The sequence below is a fragment of the Polyodon spathula genome, chromosome 25, assembly GCF_017654505.1.
Source record: "Polyodon spathula isolate WHYD16114869_AA chromosome 25, ASM1765450v1, whole genome shotgun sequence".
NCBI classification, from domain to species: Eukaryota; Metazoa; Chordata; class Actinopteri; order Acipenseriformes; family Polyodontidae; genus Polyodon; species Polyodon spathula.
In genome coordinates, this window is record NC_054558.1 from 11557605 (window position 1) to 11583786 (window position 26182).

At 44.0% G+C, this 26182-nt stretch overlaps 1 protein-coding gene and 1 pseudogene across 1 annotated transcript in view; both read left to right on the top strand.

The window, feature by feature from the left end:
• LOC121299468 (sodium- and chloride-dependent GABA transporter 2-like) overlaps positions 1 to 26182 on the top strand; it is a 749163-nt gene that overhangs the window by 145776 nt on the left and 577205 nt on the right. The window lies entirely within an intron of this gene.
• On the top strand, positions 141 to 23177 carry LOC121299836 (annotated as a pseudogene).

Consider the following 26182-nt stretch of genomic DNA (forward strand, 5'->3'; position numbering starts at 1 on the left):
TAAATTACAAGACTTAGAGTTATGCAGCATTGCAGCTTCACTAGCAATGACCATCCACATCAAAATGTAAGCAATCGAGCATAGGACTGACTCCCCCCCCCCCCCCCCCCCCCAATCTCTCTCTACACTCTCCTTTATTTATACTCCCCTATCTGTGCTACAAAAATGGAGGAGGTAAAAGTCAGCAGTCTCTTGTTTGTGTCACAGGGCAGTGGGTAGGCATGAACCGGCGACGCTGCATACTGCAAGCGAGCATCTCATTCACTCTTTAGAAGAGCAGGGCTCATCTGCATTTGTGGTTAGAGAGCTTTAAACCTCATTTAATTGAACAATATAAAAGCTGCTAATTTGTTTGGCATTGCATCTTGCTTTAGTATTTGGTCTGATACCACAGTGAGATAAACTGTCAATGCATGGCATGGGGCATTTAACCTATCTCTCAATGCTTCTTCAAACAGGCGTGTTCTTTACCTCTCAATGCTTCTTCAAACAGGCGTGTTCTTCATCCCCTACCTACTGTTCCTGGTGTTCTGCGGGATACCTCTGTTCCTCCTGGAGACGGCTCTGGGACAGTACACCAGCCAGGGAGGCATCACAGCCTGGAGGAAAATCTGCCCTCTTTTTGAAGGTGAGAGAATCGTTGTTATTATTATATTAGTTTAATCTGCATTAACCATTAATGTATTGGTAACAAGCACTCAGTTATAACTTTAATTAACTCTTTAATCTTACATTATTATTAGGCTCCAAACAAAATCCGAAAGGACACATTTTACCATCTGTGATGAAGTGCCCGCCCCTGTGTGTATATGTTGCGTGTGTGTGTGTTAAATGTTGATGTATAGTCATTGGTACATGGGATATAAACGGGTCTGTGTAACACAAGTGTTTAAAAATGTATATTTGTATTTAGGCACAAGGATTGCACAGCACTTCACGTGCAAGTAAAAAGTAATATGTGAGCACGGGGAATTGCACTTTATTAATTCACGTGCAGTTGTACCGAGACTCCAACTGAATGATTGATTAGCAATCGAGTCTCGGTACAGCTGCACAAAAGCTGCATGTTTTCACCCACTCAGGGTTGGTGTGTTGGGTGAGTGGAGAACGGGATTGGAGACGGAGGTAAAAGTAATAATTGTGATAAGTAATAGGAAACATATCTGCTCACCATCTTTTGTCTGTATAGTCAGTTTTGTTTGTTTATTTAGTTTTGGCGAATGTGCTGTGTTCTGTATTTTTGTATGTTACAACCTTTTTATTTTCTGTTCTGTTTATTTATTAAATGCTGAGAGAAACCATTCGCTCAGCTCCACCAAACTCCACCTCTCTGTTGTTTATTTTCCTGTTTCTGGTCGGACTTCACCCACTCTGGCCGTCTTTGTGACACCATCACACAGAGAAAGGCATTCGTTTATAGGGGTGATAACCAAGGCTTTTAAAAACACTTTCAATAAACCTGGGTGCAATGCTAGAGGGGGGGGGAGGGAGGGAGTTGGCAGCAGGCTGTTCCAAAGTATCAATACAAGGTTGATTAATCTGTGTGGCTGTGAAGCAACAAGGACAGCCTGGACAATGTTGAGGCTACGCAAGAAAGCCATGTTGATCTGTGTCTAAAAAACGGTTTAACAATTCACAAATGCTGCTAATGAAAATCCGTCTGAGTTTCTCAAATTCTGAAAAAGCCATTCTGAAAGCTTACCACAGTAAAAGCATAGAAACATACATTGAGTGTACAAAACATTATGAACACCTTCTCTTTCCATGAAATAGACTGATAAGGTGAAAGCTTTGATCCCTTATTAATGTAACCTGTTAAATCGATTTCAATCAGTGTAGATGAAGGGGAGACAGGTTAAAGAAGGATTTTTAAGCCTTGACACAGCTGAGACATGGATTGTGTATGTGTGCCATTCAGAGGGTAAATGGGCAAGACAAAAGATTTAAGTGCCTTTGAACGGGATATGGTAGTAGGTGCCAGGTACGCCGGTTTGAGTGTGTCAAGAACTGCAAGCTGCTGGGTTTTTCACTCTCAACAGTTTCCCATGTGTATCAAGGATGGTCCAACACCCAAAGGACATCCAGCCAATGGCAGGCCAGTGGTCGAAAATGACTCGTTGATGTAAGAGGCCTAAGGAGGCTGACACGAATTGTGCAGAGCAACAGACGGGCTACAGTTAGTCAACTGACAGTCCAGTAGAACGTTGGTGCCGAATGACCCATAAAAGAAAGTTTCACGCTGATGGGAGGACTAGGGTATGGAGAAAACCACATGAGTACATGCATCCATCATGCCGCGTGTCAACATTGCAGGCTGGTAGTGATAGTGTGGGGTGTGTTTTCATCTCACACATTGGGCCCCTTAATAAAAGTGGAGCAACATTTGAATGCCACAGGATATCTGAGCACCATTGCCAATCAGGTGCATCCCTTCATGGCAGCGGTGTATCCATCTGCTAATGGCTTTTTTCAGCAGGATAATGCCCCATGCCACAAGGCTAGAATTGTCCAGGAATGGTTCCACGGACATGACAGTGAATTCAGCTTACTGCAGTGGCCTGCCCAATCACCAGATCTCAATCCAATTGAGCATCTATGGGATGAGATGGAACAAGCTATTCGGAGTAAAGATCCACTACCAGCCAAATTGACACGACTGTGGGAAGCATTGGAGTCAACATGGGCCAGCATCCCTGTGGAACACTTTCGACACTTTGTAGAGTCCAAGCCTCTTGACGAATTGAGGCTGTTCTGAGGTCAAACGGGGGTGCAACTCAATATTAGGAAGGTGTTCCTAATGTTTTGTACACTTAGTGTATAATAAAGCATTTACAGAGGTACTATAAAGCAGTATATAACCACAGGGAGAAGCACAGAAAATTACAGTGCAAAGCTTATATAAGAGAGGGCTTGTTCAAGTCTTAATCTTCTACTCTTTGAGCCACATGTCTGCAGTGAACTGCGTGAATACTTTGCATTAGTTAATTGTTAAATAAAACAAATACATGAAAAGCCTCGCAGTATCAGAACTGGTAGATGTTTAACTTTGTATGTGCTTCCCCCTCCTCCTCCCCTCTCTCCAGGTATGGGTTATGCCAGTCAGTTGATCGTTGTCTACGCAAGCATCTATTACATCGTTATCCTGGCCTGGGCTCTCTTCTACTTTTTCCACTCCTTCATCTGGGAGCTGCCCTGGGCCAGCTGCAGAAACACCTGGAATACAGGTACTCTGACTGGGAGGCCAGCGAAGGAATGGGGGTGGGGTGCTAGAACTCTTAACTCATACTATATGGCATACTAATCAAGTTACATTATATCATTTATTTATGGATATGTGATACATATATGTAACATATAAAATTGTTACATTGCATATATTTATGATATATTTAAAATATGTGTTCTTTCCCTATGGGACATGCCTCTCCCCTTCACACTTCTGCAGGTACTGTTTTATACCTCCAGGTAGCTACCCAGAGCAACCTGCTTCAATAGCTGTGACTCCTCCCCCAGTCTGGAACTGTTTACCGCTTTCCTTTCCAAAGTGATCCTCTTCCTTCCTTTCCCCGTGTGTCACAGGTACCTGTATGGAATTCAACAAGCAGAACCTCACTTCTAACTGGACTGTTCCCAACAACACCACGTCCCCGGCCATAGAGTTCTGGGAGTACATTAGTTGAATCCACGCATGCACATGTTGTTTACAGTATTAAAGCAGAAACACTGATTATCCCTGTGTGACTGTGTGTGTGTGTCCTGGTCCCTTTAGGAGGCGGGTGCTGAAGATCTCTGGTGGGATTGATGAGGTGGGCAGCCTGCACTGGGAGATGACGTTGTGTTTCCTGCTCGCCTGGATTATCTGCTATTTCTGTGTCTGGAAGGGAGTGAAATCCACAGGAAAGGTGGGGGATCGACGAGGCACATGTGCAGGAATTTGACTTGCAAAGTGACGTCAGTCAAGATGCATTCAGCCCAGTTCCTTTCATGTATTACTGGCTCTCAAACCCTCTTGTCCTTTCCACCACAGAATAAACATGTGTGACAAATCACCCCCCCCACCCCCCCAGATGTTGTATTTCACAGCCATGTTCCCCTACCTGATGCTCGTCGTCATGCTGATCCGTGGACTCACTCTGCCTGGAGCCGTGGATGAGATCATCTTCTACCTCTACCCAGACCCAGCACCGCTCACTGATCCACAGGTACCTCAAGACAGCTTTCAAAATGCTACTGAACCAAAGAAGCAGCGCAGGGGTGTTGTGTGATGCACTTATCACTACAGATTGTGACCCCTCAAAGTGAGATGGGTTAAAAACTCTGTAACCACACCTGCAGATGAGCGGTTAAGATGTTTGCTAGCGGTGTGTGGGGTCGTCGTCCTGTTACACCAGAAGGGTTTCGTTCCTTTTAGGCTTTAAAAAGTGTGATATTATTATTATTATTATTATTATTATTATTATTATTATTATTATTATTATTATTATTATTATTATTATTATTAGAACCCCTCATTGGCAAAACAGTTCCTTATTCTTAAATAGAGCGTTTAGTTTTCCTGAATGTATTTGCATGACTTTAAAAAGTCAGATGTGCAATACAAGGAGTTTAATGTTTCACCTGGAACCGTACTACCTGCAGCAGAGATAATTAATCTAGAACGTGGCTGAAGGTTAAATCGATTTCATCAGGGTCAGAATAAAATGGGTTTGGGGCATTTGATAGATTTGTCTATATTTCTGTCTTATTAGGTGTGGATGGATGCAGGCACACAGATTTTCTTCTCTTATGCGATCTGCCTGGGATGCCTGACAGCACTTGGCAGCTACAACAAGTATAACAACGACTGCTACAAGTAAGTGGCGCTGCCCTGTTATGGGCAAACTAGAGGCGTGCTGTCTTGGCATGGAGATGGGATATTTCCCAGATTGACTATCTACCTGACAATAGCAAGGATGAACTGATTGCCCATTGGCCCCTTGCCTGGATTTTTGCCCCCTTCTGAACATCCATCCTTCCAATCCAGATTAGAATCCTGGCATTGCAGATCACACATCTCCCACAGCTTCATTCAAACACCCTGGAGACCTGCTGGTGCAGCTGAGTACATTCTGTATGAGACAGTGCAGTCTAGCATCTAGAGGACAAGGCCAGACATATTTTCCATGGGTACAAGCAAAAATGTGCTGTGCTGATTTAAATTTGCTGTGCCCATAGACGTGCCCCAGAAAACAGAACGCTGTGCCCGTGGTGCCAGCTGACGCAAATCTGCAATACTGACACAGCTGTACAGCAACTGAAGCAGCTAGTCGACTACCCTGTTCTCTTAATCTCTACTTTTATGCCATTTGATAATTAAAATGCCATTTTTATATTTGAAATGCATTTTAGAAAAAAATGTTTTGTATTTATGATGAGACGAGAAGTCATTCTTTCAACAGATGTGTCCATGGCCAAGACACTGAGGACCGTTGACCTAATGAGGAGAATATGTTTCTAATGATACTGTCCTTGTGATTCCTAAGGAGGAGAATATGTTTCTAATGATACTGTCCTTATGATTTCAGGGACTCCATGTACCTATGCCTGCTGAACAGCGGAACAAGCTTTGTGGCCGGGTTCGCCATCTTCTCAGTGCTGGGCTTCATGGCGTATGAGCAGGGAGTGTCCATCTCGCAGGTCGCTGAGTCTGGTAGGGAGGATGATGATTGCTGAGAAGCTTGATCTTTTTTCATACATAGTTTTCGTCCACGTTTCTCAATTCTTGACTTCCTCGGAACCTGTGGCATTAAAAAGCTGTATACTCTAAGACACAACATGAGTAATAAAGGTAGTAAATTCAGATTACATTAATTCCATCCTCCTTATTACATAACCCCACACCCATCACTCAACAAGAGAACTTTACAATATTTTTCTCATGCTGCCCGTCAGGCCAGGGCTGTGTTATCAATCCCTCCACACGTAACGGTTCCACTAATACACCCTTGCTCCGGTGATCTCGGATTTGATATTGTATCCTTCCGACTCCAACTCCACTGTTATGCCATTTTACATGCACAATGTAATCAGATTCTCTCAATTAAAGGACTCAATTTTGTATATCAGCAATATATATTGCATATATAAACCAAGCTGGAATTTAATAGGATTCAAATGCACACTAGGAGTCCTTTGAACATGATTGAATTTGGCTTGTAAAACATCTGTCAAAATCCGGATCCAAAACCATTAATTACAAAGGATGTACTTTTCTTGTGCATGAAGACGTAGTACTGGGGATTGACTAGGGAGTTCCATGTATGAGCCTGGTTGGCCCTTGCCTTATTCCACAGCTTGTCTCAATATGATGAATTTGCGTAGGTTCTGGACTGGCGTTCATCGCATACCCATGTGCTATGGCCATGATGCCTCTCCCCCAGCTCTGGGCCTGCTGCTTCTTCCTCATGGTCATCCTGCTGGTGCTGGACAGCCAGTTGAGTTCATAGATTCTGGACTAGGTTAACATCATGTCAGCCTGCCCATCATTACAGCAGGTAAATTGAGTCACTGATCACTCTCTTCCCCATGGTTATACAATGCATTTACCATGCTTTATCATACATTTTTAAATGCATTATTACACTTTGCTGTGCTTTTACTGTGGTAAGCTTTTAGAAGGGCTACCCTCATTTGAGAAACTCTATTGGATTTTCATTAGCACCATTTTTTTTTTTTTTTTTAAACACAGATAAACGTGGCTTTCTTCCGTAGCCTCCACATTGTCCAGGCTGCTCTTGTCACTTCACAGCCACACAGATTAGCTATCAACCTCGTATTAATACTTTGGAACAGCCTGCTGCCATCTCCCTTTGTCCTTACCACTCTGTTGCACCTGTATGTGCTGTGAAGTGTGTGAGAGGTAAGGGCTTATGGTGCGATAACGCAGTCCTGATGTTTGTGTTACAATCCATTAATGATTTGTCCCCCCCCCCCCCCCTTCAATACAGTTTGTGGATCTTGAGAGCATCACCACGGCTATCTCGGACATGCGGCCTGCGTTCTTCCGCCATGGCTCTCGTCGGGAACTAATCCTGCTGTTCATCTGCGTTATCTGCTTCTTTGTCGGGCTCCTCATGGTCACAGAGGTGAACGCTATTAAAGGAACATTGTTGGTGTGCGTCTAACTCTTCTCTAAGTTGGTGCATACAGCTGACGGTGACCAACCATCTGTACTTACGGAATTTATGCAGTACCAAGTGACTGACTTGATGGATCTTAGATGGGATCCGGTGACATGAATACTGGTACAAAATTGCTCTATTGTCTACATATAGCCGGGAGCCACATTTTCCTACACTTGCCACGTTTCCCATGAATATGCTGGCTTTGCCAGACAGTACTGCAGAATTAGAAGTAGTTTTTTTTCTCAGCTGAACCTTGTGAAAACAGCAGTAAGAAATCAACTGTCTGTAGACATTGTGGATCGAATTCTAACTATCAAGACTGCTTTAAAAACAACGTCAACTTCAGACCAATGAAGCAAATGATCCAGTCTGCAAATGTGTCCATAATAAGAAATAAGACTTAAAGAAATGTAAGTACATGGAAATGGCTCATTTTATAATGTATTTTATTGTCAGCAAAAACTAAATTGCAAGGTTGGCAACCCTGTTCCTGCTGAACCACAGAAGCGCCAATCACAATCAGTTCTTATTAACAAGTCATTTATTTCTGTCACATGGGACGATGCCGTCAAATGAAACGTGTTGGAAACTTGGTGACTCACTGGTTAATGCTGTGAGGGAGCGACTCAGTGATTTCTATGGTTCATTGTGCTTGCTAAACAAACACTATCCCATCACCATGTGTTTCTGATGCTAGAGATCTGAGGCTATTCAGAAGCTCAGCTTAATGCTTCCAGACAAGCTGTGCTGCAGTCGATGTGACCCGACCCAGACCGGCGTGTTCCAGCTCACCTTGCCTAACCTTCCCATCGCTCTCTCTTGTTCTGCAGGGGGGGCCTGTATCTTTCCAGCTGTTTGATTACTACGCCTGCAGCGGGATCTGCCTCCTGTTCCTCTCCATTGTGCAGTGTGTTTGTGTGTTTATATATATATATATATATATATATATATATATATATATATATATATATATATATATATATATATATATATATATATATAAAAATAAAACAGAAATATATTGCCTTGTTCCTACATATTTAAACACTTGCTAAATTAGAATACTTTGTTTTGTATGTCCATCTTTTAAAAACATTCTATTTTCACCATCAGTGGATTATCAAACAAAATAAATAAAAACATAAATACATGTAAAATAACAACAGACACGTGGAATGTGGGGGGTGATGAAAGGCAGCCTGCAACTCCTGACCAGCTTGAAATCCTGGGCTATCCAGAGGAAGAATTTTCAAAAAAATAATAATAATAAAATAAAGAAATACAGGAATGTAATATTCATTGTAAAAGAGATGTTAGTTTATAAATCTCTTTTAATATCTCCTTGTATAACTATCTCTATAACTCTTATAATATCCTCTCATATAAGCTTCTTACCGCTTGTGTTTAATTCTTTAGGAGCTGACCAGTTTTATGACTGCATAGAAGAAATGATTGGCTACCGGCCTTGGCCTCTGATTAAATACTGCTGGCTGTTCTTCACTCCAGCCATCTGCACTGTAAGTGTCCCACTGTATACACTTCCCATTCTGTTATTTCTTATCATATAAACACAACTATGATATATTGTGTAATGATGTCTCTCTCCACTAGGGGACCTTCATCTTCTCCCTGGTCAAATACCCCCCACTCAAGTACAACAGGACATAGGAGTACCCGGCCTGGGGATACATCCTTGGCTGGTTCCTCGCTCTCTCCTCCATGGTCTTGTTTCCTCTGTGGATCTTCTTCAAACTCACCTGGACCAAGGGGACCATACACGAGGTAAAATCACACTGAGAAATCTCACATGTCTGTGCCTTCATCGGTCGGTACACCAGCAGAAACCTTTGTCTACTTGTTGTTCTTAGAATGTTTAGAAAGGTTTACCATATACAGTGCTCCCATGTTAGTTCCCCATACGATAAATCATAAATTCAATAATTCATGATCAGACCATTTTGATGGCTACTAGTCATGCTCTCTATTGTTATTATCCAAGGCAAGTAATGGAACATGAAACAGGCAATGTGATTGGTCGAGCAAGGTTCCAGCTATCCTTATATTGGATGGATATGGACAGGTGGAGCCTTGTCACATCAGTATCAGTAGCGATCTTGCTTACACTCACTTACAGACGTACAGCCATAGCTATGAAACTGAGCGACCAATTGCCTGCAAAAAATCCAAAAGTAGTAGGAAGACAAGATTTGGAGTAAGAGCAATTAAATTAAATGTAAAGAAATGTGTGTGTATATATACACACACACACACACACACACACACACACACACACACACACACACACACACACACACACACACACACACACACACACACACACACACACACACACACACACACACACACACACACACACACACACACACACACACACACACACACACACACACACACACACACACACACACACACACACACACACACACACACACACACACACACACACACACACACACACACACACACACACACACACACACACACACACACACACACACACACACACACACACACACACACACACACACACACACACACACACACACACACACACACACACATACACACACACACACACACACACACACACACACACACACACACACACACACACACACACACACACACACACACACACACACACACACACACACACACACACACACACACACACACACACACACACACACACACACACACACACACACACACACACACACACACACACACACACACACACACACACACACACACACACACACACACACACACACACACACACACACACACACACACACACACACACACACACACACACACACACACACACACACACACACACACACACACACACACACACACACACACACACACACACACACACACACACACACACACACACACACACACACACACACACACACACACACACACACACACACACACACACACACACACACACACACACACACACACACACACACACACACACACACACACACACACACACACACACACACACACACACACACACACACACACACACACACACACACACACACACACACACACACACACACACACACACACACACACACACACACACACACACACACACACACACACACACACACACACACACACACACACACACACACACACACACACACACACACACACACACACACACACACACACACACACACACACACACACACACACACACACACACACACACACACACACACACACACACACACACACACACACACACACACACACACACACACACACACACACACACACACACACACACACACACACACACACACACACACACACACACACACACACACACACACACACACACACACACACACACACACACACACACACACACACACACACACACACACACACACACACACACATAAGAACATAAGAACATAAGAACATAAGAAAGTTTACAAACGAGAGGAGGCCATTCGGCCCATCTTGCTCGTTTGGTTGTTAGTAGCTTATTGATCCCAAAATCTCATCAAGCAGCTTCTTGAAGGATCCCAGGGTGTCAGCTTCAACAACATTACTGGGGAGTTGATTCCAGACCCTCACAATTCTCTGTGTAAAAAAGTGTCTCCTATTTTCTGTTCTGAATGCCCCTTTTTCTAAACTCCATTTGTGACCCCTGGTCCTTGTTTCTTTTTTCAGGCTGAAAAAGTCCCTTGCGTCGACACTGTCAATACCTTTTAGAATTTTGAATGCTTGAATTAGGTCGCCACGTAGTCTTCTTTGTTCAAGACTGAACAGATTCAATTCTTTTAGCCTGTCTGCATATGACATGCCTTTTAAGCCCGGAATAATTCTGGTCGCTCTTCTTTGCACTCTTTCTAGAGCAGCAATATCTTTTTTATAGCGAGGTGACCAGAACTGCACACAATATTCAAGATGAGGTCTTACTAGTGCATTGTACAGTTTTAACATTACTTCCCTTGATTTAAATTCAACACTTTTCACAATGTATCCGAGCATCTTGTTAGCCTTTTTTATAGCTTCCCCACATTGCCTAGATGAAGACATTTCTGAGTCAACAAAAACTCCTAGGTCTTTTTCATAGATTCCTTCTCCAATTTCAATATCTCCCATATGATATTTATAATGTACATTTTTATTTCCTGCGTGCAGTACCTTACACTTTTCTCTATTAAATGTCATTTGCCATGTGTCTGCCCAGTTCTGAATCTTGTCTAGATCATTTTGAATGACCTTTGCTGCTGCAACAGTGTTTGCCACTCCTCCTACTTTTGTGTCGTCTGCAAATTTAACAAGTTTGCTTACTATACCAGAATCTAAATCATTAATGTAGATTAGGAATAGCAGAGGACCTAATACTGATCCCTGTGGTACACCGCTGGTTACCACACTCCATTCTGAGGTTTTTCCTCTAATCAGTACTTTCTGTTTTCTACATGTTAACCACTCCCTAATCCATGTACATGTGTTTCCTTGAATCCCAACTGCGTTCAGTTTGAGAATTAATCTTTTGTGCGGGACTTTGTCAAAAGCTTTCTGGAAATCTAAATAAACCATGTCATATGCTTTGCAATTATCCATTATCGATGTTGCATCCTCAAAAAAATCAAGCAAGTTAGTTAGGCACGATCTCCCTTTCCTAAAACCATGTTGACTGTCTCCCAGTACCCTGTTACCATATAGGTAATTTTCCATTTTGGATCTTATTATAGTTTCCATAAGTTTGCATATAATAGAAGTCAGGCTTACTGGTCTGTAGTTACCTGGTTCAGTTTTGTTTCCCTTTTTGTGGATCGGTATTACGTTTGCAATTTTCCAGTCTGTCGGTACCACCCCTGTGTCAAGAGACTGCTGCATGATCTTGGTTAGCGGTTTGTAAATTACTTCTTTCATTTCTTTGAGTACTACTGGGAGGATCTCATCCGGCCCAGGGGATTTGTTTATTTTAAGAGCTCCTAGTCCCTTTAACACTTCTGCCTCAGTTATGCTAAAGTTATTTAAAACTGGATAGGAACTGGATGACATGTGGGGCATGTTGTCAGTATCTTCCTTTGTAAAAACTTGTGAAAAGTAATCATTTAACATATTTGCTATTTTTTTTTCTTCTTCTATGATTTTGCCATTTGTATCTCTTAAACATTTAATCTCCTCTTTGAATGTTCTCTTGCTGTTGTAATATTGGAAAAACATTTTGGAATTGGTTTTAGCTTCTTTAGCAATGTTCATTTCTATTTCTCTCTTGGCCTTTCTAACTTCCTAACATACACACATACACACACACACACACACACACACACACACACACACACACACACACACACACACACACACACACACACACACACACACACACACACACACACACACACACACACACACACACACACACACACACACACATACACACACACACACATACACACAGTGGTTTGCAGAAGTATTCACCCCCTGCCAAAGTTTTCACATTTTGTTGAATTACAAATAATGTATGCACAGTTTTTCAAACTTTTTTTTTATTCAAAGCTGTAGTAGAGCTTGAAAGTCTTTATTTACCTGTGACAGAGCAAAGCTCTGCCCTTTATAAATTGGCAGGGATGGGGCTAATTTCCCCTACCTGCCTGGGTTTATTATGTTCAGGTGGCTGGGGTTGATTAGTTGATTAGGTTAAATAACGATCAATCAGCGCCCAGCCACCTGACATAAAAGGAGGGAGCTGAGGAAGCAGGTTGGTGTTTGTGGTTTTTGTCATTTGTGTGATTTGTGAATTCTACATCCAGTGAAGGCATTGCCCAGCCTGGAAACCTTTACTTTTGTAAGTTTGTTTTTTGTACTTTTTTTTGTGTTTAAATCCCTTTATTTTGCCCTTGTGCACTTTTATTTTGTGTTATTTATAATAAAATAGTTATTTTTAACTGACTGTCTCTGGGCCTCTATCCACTGGCCAGACTGCCAAATTTGGTGTCAAAAAAATGGGAAAGAAGAGCAGACAGCGGCAAAGGCAGGAAAAGGAGCAGCAGCTGAAGAAATGTAAGCTGCTGCAGCCACCGCTGAAGGACCCGGCCAGCCTCTTCCCCTGGTGTTCCTGGTGCGGGAAGGAGGACCATCGTTGGCGGTCCTGCCCAGACGTGCCACCGGCAAACTGGTGTGGCCGGTGTGAGGAGGACGGCCACAACTGGGCAGGATGCCCCTACAACCAGGCCCAGGAAGAGGTGCAGTGTTCACCCCAGGCATCAGGGGCCACCCCACTACCTCCAGCACCACCACCTTCACCACCATCCCAGGAGATCTGGGACTGGTTGATGCACCCTGAGGCAGACCTCGTCCACGATCTTCCCATAGTTATCAACACGCTGTGGCGTCGAGATGGGGAGAGGTGGGAACAGTGGGAGGAACAACACCACCCGGCATCCTTCCCAGAGGTTGCCCTCATGGTAGTTAATTACCTGGTGGTAGACATGGGAGATGCCCCGGTCTCGCCAATAAAGAGGGGTGAGCCGCCTTCCCGAGAGCCAGAGAGGGAGAAGCCGCCGCTCCCAGAGCCCAGAGGGAGGAGGAGCCGCTGCTCCCAGAGCCAGAGAGGGGTGAGGAGCTGCCGTCACTCCCAGAGCCAGAGAGGGAGGAGGATCTGCCGTCGTCCCAAGAGCCAGAGAGGGAGGAGGAGCTGCTGTAGTCCCCAGAGCCTGAGAGGGAGGAGCCGCCGCTCCCAGAGCCTGCGAGGGAGGAGGAGCCGCTGCTCCCAGAGCCAGAGAGGGGTGAGGAGCTGCCGTCGCTCCCAGAGCCAGAGAGGGGTGAGGAGCTGCCGTCGCTCCCAGAGCCAGAGAGGGGTGAGGAGCTGCCGTCGCTCCCAGAGCCAGAGAGGGAGGAGGAGCTGCCGCTCCCAGAGCCAGAGAGGGGTGAGGAGCTGCCGTCGCTCCCAGAGCCAGAGAGGGGTGAGGAGCTGCCGTCGCTCCCAGAGCCAGAGAGGGAGGAGGATCTGCCGTCGTCCCAAGAGCCAGAGAGGGAGGAGGAGCTGCTGTAGTCCCCAGAGCCAGAGAGGGAGGAGCCGCCGCTCTCAGAGCCAGAGAGGGAGGAGCCGCCGCTCTCAGAGCCCAGAGGGGAGGAGCTATGGCCCAAGGATGCCTGCCTTGCACTGCCCAGGGATGCCACGCCCACTCCGCTCAGGGATGACACATTTGGATCGCCTGGGGTTGCCTGCTGCTTCGTATCGCCTGGGGTTGACTGCTGCTTTGCATCACCTGGGGTTGCCTGCTGCTCCGCATCACTTGGGACTGCTGGTGTCTCCTTTTTGTTTTCTAGGATTGCCGAGGGTCCGCTGCCGTCGCCGCCTCTGCCACTAGAGGGAGCCGGGCCGCCGTCGCCGCCTCTGCCACTAGAGGGAGCCGGGCCGCCGTCGCCGCCTCTGCCACTAGAGGGAGCCGGGCCGCCGTCACCGTACTACCTTGGAGATCCTGGGCCCCCTCAACTAAAGAAGGCTTGGGGGCTCCGACATCAACCCCGCCCACCACCACCCACCATAACAGCCCACCCAAGGGACATAATTGGACTCTTGGGGGGGAGGGTGGGGGGAAGGGGGGAGTTGGCCGATTGCGGCCGGTGTACGTTGTACATGGGGGGAGGTGTGTGGCAGAGCAAAGCTCTGCCCTTTTTAAATTGGCAGGGATGGGGTTAATTTCCCCTACCTGCCTGGGTTTATTATGTTCAGGTGGCTGGGGTTGATTAGTTGATTAGGTTAATTAATGATCAATCAGCGCCCAGCCACCTGACATAAAAGGAGGGAGCTGAGGAAGCAGGTTGGTGTTTGTGGTTTTTGTCATTTGTGTGATTTGTGAATTCTACATCCAGTGAAGGCATTGGCCAGCCTGGAAACCTTTATTTTTGTAAGTTTGTTTTTTGTACTGTTTTTTTTTGTGTTTAAATCCCTTTATTTTGCCCTTGTGCACTTTTATTTTGTGTTATTTATAATAAAAGTTATTTTTTTGAACTTCAGACTGTCTCTGGGCCTCTATCCACTCACCAGCCTGCCACAATACCTAAGGGAAATTATCTACAAGTTAAGCCACTTTAATTACACACTGGCTGAAACCCATTTCACTAATTTAATGACCTTTCAAACAACTCACTTGCACCTGTTTGTTCCCTCCCCCCAGAGTCTTCGTCTGCTGTGCTTCCCTGCCAGCGACCTGCCCCTAGGCAGCAAACAGAAATCATGCAGCTGTCTTTGCAACTCGGAGCTTCTCATTGCCTGCAGCGAACAGCATGGGAAGAATGGACTGAAGGACTTCAGCACAGAGATAGGGGTCCTGCAGGACTGTGAAGGGGGAGGGGTGGTCAGAACGACGTTCTGCTCTGAGCCCGGCGAAGATACAGCTAGCATCACTGTTAACATAATGGTGTTTAATATATAAAACAACAAACAGTTAAGTAACTCAACTATGCTCAAAATAATAATAATAATACTACTGTATCATTACATTATACAGAGAACGCACACTGCTTGAGCTGGCAATGGAATCTGACAGGTCGGCTACACCTCAAGTTATTCAATCGATATCAAAGATTCAAGATCTGTGAGCTGAAGGATATCCTGTAACCCTAACCCTAACCCTGTCTATTGCCCTGACCTTGTAGCTCTTTAGATTGGCACATGGTCCGAAACACACCCTTGCCAGGGAGTAGCTGGCTTTTCCTAACTCAGCTGTAACCTTGGACGGATGATAAAACCTTTGTTTTCACATATGTTGTCTCTGCTTAAAAAGCTGTTTTGAGCCAATCTGCAAAGCATAATCAAACCAACTAAAACTGGTTCTAAAACCACTTACTTTTGCTAAAAGTGACACGCTATAACTTTAGGTGTGTGCCACGGAACATCTAATAATACATTATACCAGTGGAATGCGTAGGCCTTTTCTGATAAACATGCCCCCTGTGCGGAGCAGTGGACATATTGTTCTGTTCCAGTTAAATGGCACAAGCATCAGCCGTTTGTTACTTTCCATTATGCAACCTTTGCTTATGTGCACCTTTAAAATATTTGCTTTGTGAGAAAGTAAACATTGTGTGATTTTCCTGTGTTTAATGTAAATTCTGAATTAACAAAGGGTAAATGAACTCTTAAAATCAAGATGTACATAGCTGGTTTACATCAGCAGTTTGCAAGCATCAGCCTTGTGATACGTGGGTATAGCACTTTGCCGCCTGTGAGAATTTATCAAAACACACATCTTATCAAGTTGTTATTAAGTGTAACTTCTTGTTATATGGGCTTCTGCTGACCTTGGCAAAGTGAAGAAGAAATGTAGATGTTAACTGTTAATGTGCTTTGTCTCACAACATGTATCACACTAGGGAAATAAGACCAAATTTGGTCAAGGAAATTTCGTAAGCTAGCTGTATAGCCCTGCAGTACGAAGTAATGGCTCAGAAAATGAATATCTCTGATGCCATGAGAGCTAAAATATGCCATCTCTGTACCAGAGGCAGCTCAGAATACCATCACCTGAGACCTGTGATCACTGTTACATTACCTTTGATTTGCTGAATAAAACTCTTTTGATTGAAACTGGCTGAAGGCTTATTATTTTTAAGAACCTTACACCACCGTGCATTTGCTTACTATCCAATCAAACACAATTAATCAGTAAGAACTGATAAATTGCTTTTCTTTTCATGTTAGATGTGTTTATTTGTGTGTTATATATTGCAAATGTTTCAAAAGGAACACATTATAACAGTAGACAGACTTGTAGGACTTGAGTCCCGTACTCAGACTCAAGTTGGCTCTGTGGCCCAGTGGTTAAAGAAACGAGCTTGTAATCAGGAGTTCCCTGGTTTAAATCCCAGCTCAGCCACTGACTCATTGTGTGACCCTGAGCAAGTCACTTAACCTACTTGTGCTCCATCTTTCAGGTGAGACTTTGTTGTAAGTGACTCTGCAACTGATGCACAGTTCACACACCCCAGTCCTGTATCTTGTAAAGTGCGTTGTGATGGTGGTCCACTAAGAAAGGAGCTTTTTAAAGATTATTATTATTATTATTTATTATAATAATGATTATTTTTCGTGACTCGGACTTGGACTTGAGTCACAGCTCGTAGAAGAGTCGGACTCGACTCAGATTCAACCTTGTGTGACTCGGACTCAGACACTCGTGTTTCATGACTGCAATTTTTTTAGTTTTACTATTACACAAGAAATTCTACATTTCCAGTCCTGCTTCCCCTAAAACTTCTACCAACAACTTCATCTCTGAGAATGCAACGTCTTCAGTTACAAGGAAACTGCAAAATACAAACCCACCCAACAAAACATTATCCAGTCACTGGTTAGCCCTGTTGTCTTTGCAGACAATCCATAGTAAAAATAAGAAATTAGAATTATGCTGCAGTGTAACCCCCCCCCCCCCCCCCCCCCCCAGTCAGGACTGGCAACAGGGGGGTGCCGGGGATGCAGCTGCACTGGGCCCGGCTTTTTGGGTGGGGGGCAATCCCAGGTCCATTTCTTTTTTTTCTCAGCCTACTTTAAAGACTCTGCGTAAAAAAATGTATAGATGCCGTCTACTCCACTGGCATTGGCACAACAACAGCAAAAACATAGCAAGGTAGTACTGGCGGACTGTCAATCAAAACACAGATTCGGAAATCACAGCTGACAGATTGTCTATCTGGAGGCGGGACGCAGAGCGAGCGCTCTGGCAATAGGTCAGTGTTAAGGTCATGTGATTGCTCTGCTGGGAGATGTGATGCTAAATGTAAGGATATGCCCAAAGTGATAGGCGGGTGCAAAACACCCATAATTCTGCACCCGCTATCACATTTACACTTTGCCATCACTAATCCATTACAATTATATTGAAATGCTTTCACAGGAAGAAAAGAGCATGGAATTGGGTGGGATCTGAGTATTAAGCTGGTGCAAACATTATAATGTAATGTAAAGAGTTCGCCTTGCACTTAGGCAAGTGCTGACCCTACAAAAACTTTATGACTCTTCTTACAAGGTGCAAACCATTGTAGAAGCGAGTAACTAAGGGAAGGGTGAGATAAAGACCACCCCTCATATTCAGTCCCAGGCTGAAGTGAAGATGAGCTAGCAGTATTTAATCAGAGGCCAAGGCCGGTAGCCAATCATGTCTTCTATGCAGTCATAAAACCGGTCAGCTCCTAAAGAATTAAACACAAGCGGTAAGAAGCTGGATCAGAATGCTAACACAGTTCCCCTGCTCCAGGGGCTCCCGCAGTCTGCCAGCACTGTCACACTGTTCTGAAGGGGACAGTAAACTCCCTACAGTAAAGAGTCAGCACAGTTCCATGGGGGTGCTGAGACAATACCCAGGGTCCTCCCAGTGGCCCGGGGCCAGTAGAAAGCAAAGTTTAGCCAGTAGTTATGAAGCACCACAGGCCCGACTGGGCCACTTACATTTAACTAGTATAATATATACAGAGAGTGCATATGGATTCCGTTTCATGAATCCATGAAAACGGACCAGTGTGTCAAAAAGCTGAAAATTAATTTACAAACCGTTTTTTAAAAACATAACTACGCACTAACCCTAACTTTCCCTACTCGCGTCATATTTGTTGTACAGTCAGAACCTGACATTGCGTACTCAAGTGCTGTGCTGTTACTCGTTCCCGCGGCAAATCTTTTACAAATCGGGTTTTCTACAACTGAGCAACCAATAAGCCAAAAGGAAAGCGCTGAAATCAATAAATCATAAAAAATGTAATTATGAAAAAAATGAAGACCAACATTTAGAGTGGAGGCTTCATTATGACAGAAAATAAAGTAACGTTCTGCCTTGTTTGGCATCAGTTTCCCAGACGTGCAGATAAAACAGCAGCTTTATTTGTTGTGAATTCAACATTTCGTTTACATCATATCCAGTCTCACAGTAAGATGTCCTGATGGATATCCAGCTAAGCAATCGAACTGGATTTTGATTTGGGATCTGATGTGTTCAGGTCAAAAATGCCATTGAGAATCTTTCCAAGACTCGCTGGTATCAATCAGCAAGATCGGCGCTGACTTGGGAAAGGCTACACAAGCGACACCGCTCTAAGTAGGATTGTTATTATTTTGTATTATGAATATTGTTTTAATAGTGTTTGTTATTACAGGGATGGGAATTTCGAATAGTTTCCTATTCCTAATACACAGGGTGCAACCTTTTTGTGTATTCGATTACCCGAACTCTGGTCCTTTACGCTCCCAAGAGCAAAACGCAAATGCGTGTGCACTAAGCAGACAGCGTAACAGTGCAAGGCGGTAAAGTTTAGCCGGGTTCACAGAGTGTTCAAACAATGTCCAAGACGAGATTTATCCCCTCTGTACCCTATTTTCTTAGGCACAAGTTGTTTTTTCTTTTGTTTACTGAATTAAAATACCGGAACTCAATAAACAGCAACGTCACAACGTGTACCTCTCATCTGAATATCACTGCGGCTGTGCTGTCTGACTCTGCCACGTACTTCTGTGCTCTGAGTCCCACACTGTGAGAGTCTCTATATTACTTCATATAAAAACCTCCTGCTGCCTGCCGAGTGAGTCTCGCTGGTGAAGATGGCAGTACAGCCTGTGTTCTGTGTAGAAGCTACTCAGAGACATTCTTCTTAGTGACCCCCTGCACCCTCTTACTTTCTGGTACTGTAATACTAATGCATATTACAACATGTCATTTGTATGATGTTTGCTATTAATAAAGAATGAGCTTTCATATAATTAATGTACTAATTTAATAGTACATTATATAAAGCATTGTATATAAAGCATTAAAATAAATACATACTTTCAAATTTCAAACAAACTATCTAGCCCCTCTATCTTATGCTGGTTTGTCTGAATGGGTTCACAAGGATCATTAGGTTCATCGCTAACTGTGTCCATGCAAGTCCTCCTCACGTCTATGACAGGGGTGCTGATATCCTGTGAACTGTGGTTTGCTTCCTGTCGCTGGATTTTATTCGACTGATTTAACTGACTTCATAAGAAGTACTGATCAATGCGAGGCCCTTGTCCCTTCTCCCTCAAGCATTTCATTCTCCCTTGATGAATCTTCAAACCCCTGACCATTGTCACCTTGCTCCAGCTGCAGACACAAACCTGGAGTTACATGTCTTTGCTGCAAGATCTTGAACTAGTCTTTTGTGAAGTACTCTCCATACTCATATCCGTTTCCATTCCTAAGTCGTTAACCGTGTTGTCCAACATTGAGTCATTTTCCGCCCCCGCTCTCGCAGAATCTAGGGGTATTTTTCTCTTTAATTTCTTAGAAGCCTTGGGCAGGTGTCTCCAGCATCCTGTAAACACAGAGCTGGATACTGCCGACAAGGGTAGCTAACCCTTGCCAGCCCCAATGGGGTCTCTTTCTTCCTGTCAGCTGTCTCTCCAGGCTGTCACAAGGTCTTTCTCTCGTTGCCAGCTGCACTATTCACAGCAGTCACTGGACTTATCCAGATCTTCATGATTTCCATTACAGAACACCACTTGTGATATTAGCTCGTCCAGATGTAGATTCTCCTAAGGCAACAAAATATCGTCTATTCATTAAATAGGATATGAACCAGTTTGGGCCAACTCATTCTCTAAGATGATTTAATTAAAATTTTATGATCCAGAGTATCAAAAGCAGCACTCAGATCTAAAAGGATCAGTACAGATAAACACTTAGAATGTGTACTTATACGTAGATCATTTAACACTTTGACAAGTGCAGTCTCAATGCTATGGTTAGAGGAAAATCCTGATTGAAATTTCTCGAAGATGTTATTATTTCCAAGGAAACAATTAATTTGTTTAAAAATGACTTTTTTAAGTACCTTTGCTAAAAAAGGAAGGTTTGAATTAGGTCTAAAATGACTTAGAACTGAACAATCCAGATTCGATTTCATAAGCAAAGGTTTCACTAAGGTGGTTTTTAAAGAAGGAAACCTTCCTGATGACAAAGAGCTATTAACTATATCAAGGACATCATTGGACAGCTTACTAAATACCTCCTTCAAGAGACTGGTTGATATAGGATCCAAAAGACATGGAGAGGATTTAATGTGCATAACTATTTTATTTAAGTCTTGTAAGTTAATCAGAGAAAAATAATGTAATTCTGTTTCGATTGTTTTTGGTGGCACACAGAGCTCAAAATCATGTTGTGGAATTTGATCCTTAATACTAAGTATTTTTCCATCAAAATAATTATGGAATTCTTCACACTTGATAGGTGAGGCCACAGTGCAATATTCAGCTGAAGGAGATGGGTTTACTAATCTATCAATAGTTGAGAAAAGGACTCTAGCATTGATCTTATTTTCTGAAATAAGACTGGAGAGGTAATGCTGCATTATACTTTGATAGGGATTGTCATGCTGATCTGGAGGGGCCCAAGGAGGGGGTCTGTGGAGGCACTTGGGGTATTGTTACAAGGGGATAGGATCTCTGTACAGGAACAGACTCCGGTTCAATCTCTTCTGAGAAAGTGGAGAGATGTGTTTGCTGCCCACGAAGATGATTATGGGAGGACTGGGGTTGTGCAGCACCAAATCCCTACAGGTGAAGCTCCTCCTATATGCGAGCACTATCACCCTGTACCACCCACTCTTTATCTGGAGATGCAGTCTTTGCTTCAGAACATGTTTGACACTGGGGTATTAAAGTAGTAGTAGTAGTAGCACATGGAACCTTGAGATTTTGTGTGAAATATCGCAAGTTAAATGCCATCACCCATAAGGATGCTTACCCTCTTGCCAGGATAGAGGAAGCTTTAACCAGTCTCACTTGCGCTCGGTGGTACTCTACTTCAGATTTGGCTAGTAGGTATTGGCAGGTGGAGGTGGATCCCCAAGATAAAGAAAAGACCGTGTTTAGCACACCTATGGGGCTTTACAAGTTTGAATGTATGCTGTTTGGGCTATATAATGCCCCTGCAACCTTTCAACGTTTGATGCAGTGGTGCCTGGGAGGTCTAATTTCAGAATCTTTACTAGTCTACCTTGATGATATTATTGTGTTTTCCACAGATTTTGAGACCCACTTGAAAAACCTGGAGGAGGTGTTTAAAAAGCTTCAGCGTTATGGTCTTAAGTGGAAGCCGGAGAAGTGTAAGCTATTTCAAAAGGAGGTAAAGTTTTTGGGGCATGTAGTGAGTGGACAAGGGGTTATCCCTGATCCACCTAAGATGGAAGCCATAAGATAGTGTCCTGCCCCTAAGACGGTGAAACAAGTGCGGTCATTTTTAGGTTTTATTGGGTACTATCACAGTTTTATCACTGATTTTGCAAAGGTGGCATGGCCAATACATGCACTTCTATGGCAGTGCACGCCATGGGAGACAGAAGCCCTTGCCTGTTGAGTGGACAAGTGAATATGAAGAGGCTTTCCAGCACTTGAAACAGAGGTTGCTTCAAGCACCCATCTTGGCTTTTGTTGATTTCTCCCAGCCATTCCGTCTGTATACTGATGCTAGCTTTGGGGGATTGGGTGCAGTATTGTCGCAAGTGCAAGATGGCCAAGAGCGCTTAATTGCATATGCTAGCCATAGTTTACAGCCCTCAGAGAAAAATGATGCTAACTACAGCTCCTTTAGGTTGGAGTTGTTAGCTTTAATGTAGGCAATTATTGAGAGATTTAAGGATTATTTGTGGGGGGCCGAGTTTGTTATATTCACTGATAATAACCCTCTTGTGCAACTACAAATGGCTAGACTTGGGGCAGTGGAACAGCATTGGATGTCTCAGCTAGAAAACTTACATTATACCATCAAGTATTGTCCAGGGTGTATAAATATTAATGCTGATGTGCTGTTGAAATTGCCCATAGGTGAGCGAGATAAGTTAGATCACGCACCCTCTGATATAACTGCGACCCTAGATGTGGCCCCGGACCTTGAAGTGACCTGTCCCAGGGCTGTGGCGGCGGTGTCCACAGACACTGATGTTGGGGATCCTCGGTGGGGTTGGGACCCTGAGAAGTAGAAATACCTGCAGGAACAAGATGATGCACAGTCCAGAGTTTGGAGGTATGTACAGGGAGGACAGCTACCCTCAGCAGAAGATCGAAAGCATGAGAGTGCAGACATGGTGAAGTGGCTTCGGCTCTGGGCCCGGTTGAAGTTATATGATGGAGTCCTGGTGCGAAGTATACAAGATCCCAAGACAGGCGAGTTGTACAACCAATCCCTGCCTCTCCGTCGGTTGTAGGAGGTGTATCACACCCACTCAGGACACCTAGGTGCAGATAAGACACTTTCCATCTTGCGCAGGAGCTTCTATTGGCTAGGGATGGAGATTGAAGTGTTACAGTGGTTCGTGGCCTGTGACCTCTGCATTATGAGAAAAGCCAAACCAGTGAGTAAGGCTCCACTTAATCCCATTGTAACCAGTGCACCTAGAGGTAGTGGCCATGGACTTCCTGACCTTAAGTCAGCTAATGGATCGATATCAAAATATATTGGTAGTCACAGATTTGTTTTCTATGTTTGCCTGGGCAATCCCAACTAGAGGTCAGACTGCACAGACCACTGCACAGGCTCTTTGGAATTCGGTGATCCAGCCGTTTGGCTGCCCAGAATGCTTCCATTCAGATCAAGGCCCTAATTTTGAGTCCACTGTAAATCAAGAGCTGTGCAAATATTACGGCTGCGTCAAAAGCCGAACCACCACTTACCATCCCTAGGGCGATGGGGTGTGTGAGCGATTCAATCAGACCCTGCTTGATCGTTTGGGCACCTTTGAGGTAGAGAAACAGGCTAGATGGGTTGAGTTTCTACCTGAGCTAATACAGGCATATAATAATGCACCGCACGCATCCACTGGTTATGCACCATTTTATCTAATGTTTGGACGGCATGCTCAATTATCTGTGGATCTGATTACAGGTTCCCTGACTGGCTGAGAAGAGATCACTAGAGACAAGTGGGTGCAGAAACATCATGAACTGCTCACACCTGCTGTTGAAAAAGCAGGGTCACTTGTGCTTTTGTTTCCTTTTTATTTATTTTTTTGTTTGTCGTGATTATTTTAAGTGTGGAGATGTTTTCCTGGTTTGATCCAGTGCCTGACTGTCTGCCACAGGAAAACGCTGGATGTATTTTTTAATGCACATTGGACTGCACCTTTTGTGTTGTGTATTTATTTATTTTTTCTTCAAATGGATATTGGAGTTTGCTGGACACTAATTTAGTTTTCTTGTTATAGCACATTTTTGTGTTTTATTATTTTTTATTTTTTTTGCTTCTTTGGCTTCCAGTTAACCGAGGAGGGGCCCTTACTGCACCAAAATTGACTAATGAGGAAAAGGCTTTCTGATCTTCGTTTTTGAAAAAAAAGGACTGTTCTCGAAAAACAAAATCTCAAAACCTACACATTGCTGAATGCAGCCCATTGTCAATTCAACACGCCCTGTGCAGAATATGCGAGGTACTACTGAGCACTGATGCCCTCAGTAATTCATTCAATAATCAGCCTGCAAAAAATATGAACTGCAACGTGCAGCTGAACATCATCGGAATGCAGATGAGCTGAGCAACCACCTGGTGGCAATGGAGGACAGCAACTACACCGTGTAGGGCAGGGGCACTGGTTTTCATGACATCACCTCTATAGAAATACATGGTTCACAGTTCCAGCTTCAGATTGCACCAGACAGTAGAGGGAGGTTTGTCGTGTTGAGAATGGAACAGGAACGTACTTGGGTTACTCTGCAGCTGTTCTGTTTAAGCATAAGTAGGTCCATGTATACATATTGGTTATGCAATTTGTCAAACACGTGTGTCAGTTAAACGAGGCAGTCTTCCCAGCGACAGCGAGTGGAAGCGACAGCGAGTGGGAGAAGTACAGCGTGGAAAAGTACAGAGCAGTTTCGAAGCAGAAAGGAGAAATTGCATCTTGAATTGCTTTAATCAGAAAACAGAGGACATTGGGGAAACACAGCAGCAGCCGCGTGTGTTTTTGTGATAACAAACAAGCTGAAACTCGGAGCAGCTGATTCAAATTCAGCGCCGTTTTGAGACACGGGCGAGGGGAGGAGCCGACAGCACAGCAGAACAACGCAGTTAAACGAGGCAGTCTTCCCAGCGACAGCGAGTGGAAGCGACAGCGAGTGGGAGAAGTACAGCGTGGAAAAGTACAGAGCAGTTTCGAAGCAGAAAGGAGAAATTGCATCTTGAATTGCTTTAATCAGAAAACAGAGGACATTGGGGAAACACAGCAGCAGCCGCGTGTGTTTTTGTGATAACAAACAAGCTGAAACTCGGAGCAGCTGATTCAAATTCAGCGCCGTTTTGAGACACGGGCGAGGGGAGGAGCCGACAGCACAGCAGAACAACGCAGTTAAACGAGGCAGTCTTCCCAGCGACAGCGAGTGGAAGCGACAGCGAGTGGGAGAAGTACAGCGTGGAAAAGTACAGAGCAGTTTCGAAGCAGTTGGAAAGCAGGTTGACGGCTGCAGAAGAAACTAAACTTAAAAAAAAAAAAAAAAAAAACCTCAACATGGTTTTCAAGCCAGTAATCTGTGATACCTGCTTGATGTGGGAAATCCGAGAAAACCCAGCAGAGCTAAACCAAGTGTGCGTAAAGTGCCGCGCGATCCAGGATTTGCATAAACTAGTAAGCATGCTAGAAATGGAGCTGGAAGAAGTGAGACAGCAACAGGATCTTGAGGAACTGGCACACCCACAATTCATGGAAGTCTGCATCACCCCTAACAGACTGAAAGCCACCAGGGAGATAGAAGGTCAGAACAGCTGGGTTCAGGTAGGCAGAAGCAGGGAAAAAAAGAAACTTCGTCAAACACAACCACCAGAAATCAAAACAACCAACAGATTTGAGTCACTTCAGAATTTTGATGAGCAGAACCAACAACAAGAGAATGAAAGGAACAACATCCAGGACCCTATTGACAGTGGTGACAAGACAGTAAAAAGAAGGGAGGTCATGATTGTTGGGGACTCCATATTGAGAAACACAGCAAGTTCAGTTCG